At 38.4% G+C, this 4,805-nt stretch overlaps 1 pseudogene across 1 annotated transcript; it reads right to left on the bottom strand.

Annotated features, from left to right (window-relative positions):
• Nucleotides 1-399: 399 nt before the first annotated feature.
• LOC309858212 (small ribosomal subunit protein uS5 pseudogene) lies at nucleotides 400-1,329 on the bottom strand (annotated as a pseudogene). The gene has a single exon. The product of its transcript is annotated as a small ribosomal subunit protein uS5 pseudogene (transcript).
• Nucleotides 1,330-4,805: the final 3,476 nt, after the last annotated feature.

Raw genomic sequence — 4,805 nt, 5'->3', positions numbered from 1 at the left:
ATTTGATTTCAAAATGAGGACAGTTGTCAGTAATGCCACATTCATTCATCTATTTTACAATTCCATGTGCTTATAACTATGAAGATATGTTAATAACATCCATTCCAATAAGCCACCCTAAATTTATTATCATGAAACAAGACCTCAAGAAAGAGAATTCAAAATCATCCATGTATTTGCAACTTATTGCAATAAAGCCTTTATCAATAGACTTCCCTGTGCACATGGTGGTCAAATTGCTGGTGAAAACCAGCCAGATCTATTACAAGCTTTCTCATGGCTTCTAGGTAACCCAAGTGAGCCTTTATTGATACTGGGAAGGGATAAAGCAGGGAAGGGATAAACAGTGCTATAAGATTTGGCTAGACAAAAGTAATGACTCTCATTACAAAGTGAGTATTTTTTTTTCAAGCTTTAGTTCAGTTTATTTTTCTTGTATAAAACTATGTAGTAGCCACAGCTGGAGCCTGGGTCCTCTGAACAGAGACTCTGGTGTGGGTCTTCACAAGATGGTCCGTGAACTCCTGATAGGGAGACTTGGTGAACACAGTCTCCTTCCAGAGATCAGGGGTGAGATAGCTGTAGGTCTTGGAGATGGCATCGAAAGTAGCCTTGGCAAAGTTCCCTAGGGTGGCAGTGCAGCCCCTGGCCGAGGTGTAGCAGTCGTCAATACCAGCCATCATCAGCAGTTTCTTGGGCACAGGGGCCGAGACAATGCCAGTGCCTCTGGGGGCGGGGATGAGACGCACCAGCACAGAGCCACAGCGGCCAGTCACCTTGCACGGGACAGTGTGGGGCTTGCCGATCTTGTTCCCCCAGTAGCCTCGCCGCACAGGGACAATGGAAAGCTTCGCCAGAATGATGGCTCCGCGGATGGCAGTGGCTACCTCCTTGGAACACTTGACATCCAAACCGACGTGTCCATTGTAATCTCCGATGGCGACAAATGCCTTGAACCTGGTCCGCTGGCCCGCGCGCGTCTGCTTCTGCACAGGCATGATCTTCAAAACCTCGTCCTTGAGGGAGGCTCCCAGGAAGAAGTCGATGATCTCAGACTCCTTGATGGGCAGGGAGAAGAGATAGATCTCCTCCAGGGACTTGATCTTCATGTCTTTGACCAGGCGGCCCAGCTTGGTGACGGGGATCCACTCCTTGTCCGCGGCCTTGCCCCCGCGAGCTCCGCGGCCTCGGCCCCGGCCCCGACCACGGCCCCGGCCCGCCCCGGCCCCGGATGCCGCTGCCGAAGCCACCGCGGAAACCGCCGCGGCCTCCCATTCCAGGGCCCCCGGGCCCTCCGGGCCCTCTCGCAGCACCGGCGTCATCCGCCATTTGGTGTTCTCTCGGAGAGGAAACAAAGTGAGTATTTTAAAGCAAAAGAGCCTGTTGGGAATATTGTTTTATAAAATAGTGGTTTTTTTTATTAACTTTTTAAAATTCAATTAGGTAACATATAGTGTACCAATAGTTTCAAATGTAGATTTCAGTTATTCATCCATAGCATATAATAGCTAATGCTCAGTACTTACTGTTATAGCTTCTTGAAAGCAGAATTTTAACCCACTGAGCCACCCAGGCGCCCTTGAAAGCAGAATTTTAGATCACATTTTCTGATTACTTCCATGTCGTACAACACTTTCCTGCTAGCAACCTTCAAAACATACTGTTTGTTAGAGGAATTTCTTTAATAATAAATAAATAGGAATTCATTTAAATTTATAAATATATAAAATAAATAGGAATTTATTTAAATTTATTTAAATATTACACACTGTTTCATTGTTCATAAATAAGGTGATGATATTATAGCCATTAGTTGGTAGCACTGATATATCACTATCTTTTTACTTCTCAGTGCATTCTCTTTACACAAATAGATATATATTTTAAAAAATGTGAATCTGTGGCAAACTTGTAAAAAACCCTATACAGTAAAGTTTATCATTTTAAGTAATCTCAATTATCTTCCTCAATTGTGATAGTATATCCTTCTATCTAGGCCAGATATTGTATGAGGGATTTGAAGAGACATACTTTTCTAAATTTCACTTTTCTCATCTGCAAAATGCTTATCATGATCCTACAAAAAAATACACTTATAATTTTTTGATGAAAATTTATTTATTTATTTTAAGATTTTATTTCTTTATCAGAGAGAGTGGGCGAGAGAGCAAGCACAGGCAGACAGAATGGCAGGCAGAGGTAGAGGGAGAAGCAGGCTCCGGCCGAGCAAGGAGCCAGATGCGGGACTCGATCCCAGGATGCTGGGATCATGACCTGAGCCAAAGGCAGCTGCTTAACCAACTGAGCCACCCAGGCGTCCCTTTTGATGAAAATTTAATCTGTATAAACAATATATTTGCTGTAATGCGTGGTTCATGGAAAACATCTTTTTTAATTATAAGCAGTATTAGAAATTAAGTAAATGTGTCTATAATATTTAAAGTTTTAACACATAATTCCACTGCTTTGCCTTATTTTCTCAAATCCCTTTACCACTTTCACTGACAGAGTCAAATGTACTTTTTCTACTAGTAGCCAGCTCTTTGTCTTTTGTCAGAAAGATGCCCTTGTGAATTATTTATAATAGAGATATTAGCAATAATAATAATAATAATAATAATAATAAATAGCAATGAAAATGTTAAAAAAAAAGTTTTCTTAACTAATTAGGGTTCTTAGACATCAATTAGAGGAACCACCTCGGGCAAGCAAATTAATCTGCAAGACATTCCCAGAATTAACAAGTCAGTCAGATACAGGGTTGTCTGTAGACTGAAAAGAACTAGGTTTGGAAAATAGGTAAGGACAGTGAAAAAAGTGATCAAATTTTTGGGCAAAATAAACTCTTAGGTGTCCTTTCAATGGAGTCCTGTTCATTATGTAGCAGAAACCCTGGAGATTATCTCAATCCATTGGAGTCACCCCGTTTATTAGCTTGCTATTGACAAAGTTATTTACAAACTGTAGAGCAAGAGGTTATAATGGAGAAAACTGATGGTAATGCACAGGATTCTTGTTAACAATAATGCAAGTTAGTGATTTTTCATTAGAAAACATAAATTCTATAACCCAAATTATGGGCCCAGAGCACTTCTGCTGCACAACTCTGCTTATATCCCAAATAACCATGTGAACTAGTTTTAATATCTGCTTCTCTTATTAATTTTTGAATAAAAATTCTTGACACAAGTATTTTATAATTGTGTGATAATCATGAATTTAATTTTTGGAGAACAAAACACACTTTAGCATAACTAGGTTTGTTCACAGAACCAGCCTTGGTAACACACTTCTATATGTTAGAAATGATGTAATAAATGTAGAATATTGGGCACTTGTTTGGTATTCTTTGCCATGTTTTGCACTATCTAAAAAGAGATCAGTGAACTTGGACTGGAGTTAGTAGACATGGAAGAAAATAAAATATTACAGAGAAGAATACTCTGTGGTCCACAACCTAAACGGCCTGGGATTCCCATCATTTGGATCCCTGTAGCTTTACAGAAGTCAATTAAATTTGTGTATCTCTGATTAAAGTTGTTTCCCCAGTACTTTTTCAAACATCTCTTGTAAAGTATTGTTTCCCAGAAAAAAAGGGATTTTGCACATGTATCTGCCTTTGTCTCTGGTCATGATCTCAGTCAGTATCCTGGGATCGAGCCCCATATCGGGCTTCCTGCTCATTAGGGAGTATACTTCTCAGTCTCTCTCTGCAGCTACATCCCCCTGCCCCACTCATGCTCTCTCTCTCTCAAATAAATAAATACAATCTTTAATTTTTTAATTAAAAATAAGATAAATAAATTAAAATAAAAAGTCTGGGCTTACTGCCCCATTTAGCTCCTTTTGTTTTTTTGAGTTGTATTTAAAGCAGCATGAGAGAACATGAGGCTCTCAAACTTAAAAAAAAAAGGAAAAAATTGAGTTTTGTTAGGATTTAAGATCTTGTCTGCTAGACAAAAACGTTGGCTTTGTTAACATGTGAAAATTATCAAAAGGGAATAAGATAGAATTCTAATAATTTTTGTAGAAATTAAAAATTTTCTCCAACCCAATTACATACAGACCCATTAAGTAAATTCATTCCAATGTCCCAAACCAACCTTTTCTAATAGTAATGCATCTGTGTAAACAGGGTCAACCCAAGGAATAAATAAATATTATTATTTTTTTATTGTCTCTTCCACAGTCTCATCTGGGTATATTGGTAGCAAGCCAATTATCTATCTTATAAGACATGATATCATAAGGAAGGGTATTCTGTCCATTTGGAACAACTGAAAATCATTGTAATTTTATCTTGGTGCAGTAACTTGAGATGGCAAAGTGTGGTTTATGAATATATTTTATTTTTTTTTTACTGGGAAGAAGAGATTATAGAGATATTGGTTATCCAAGAGAGACTGACAGGTGTTGATAGTTGCCAGGTCAATATCCATCTACTTTTTCCTTTAGTATCAGAAAGCACTGAGGGATTGACAACAAGGAAACTTAAAACAACATCAAATATTTTATTGTCTCTTTTCTAGTTACATTGTAACCATATGACAAAGTATCAGTCGTACAAGATATCATTCTCTTTTACCTCTATCTTTCTGCCAGAAATGTGGGCTTAATAGTGAGAACTCCAACAGCAATTTTTGCAACTGTGAATAAAAAGCCATGAAAACCTCTAAGATAGTTCACTTGACTTTCTTAAGACTCTGAACCAACACCAGAAAACACTCTCTGTAGTCTTCTTGTTAAATGAAAAATATGGTTAAACCACTTTTGACAGTCTACTACCTACAGCAAACTGTAAATCT

Source organism: Mustela nivalis (assembly GCF_964662115.1).
Source record: "Mustela nivalis genome assembly, contig: HAP1_SCAFFOLD_2029, whole genome shotgun sequence".
Lineage (NCBI taxonomy): Eukaryota > Metazoa > Chordata > Mammalia > Carnivora > Mustelidae > Mustela > Mustela nivalis.
Note: the sequence above shows the minus strand (reverse complement) of the source record. Positions and strands in the feature narration are given on the sequence as shown.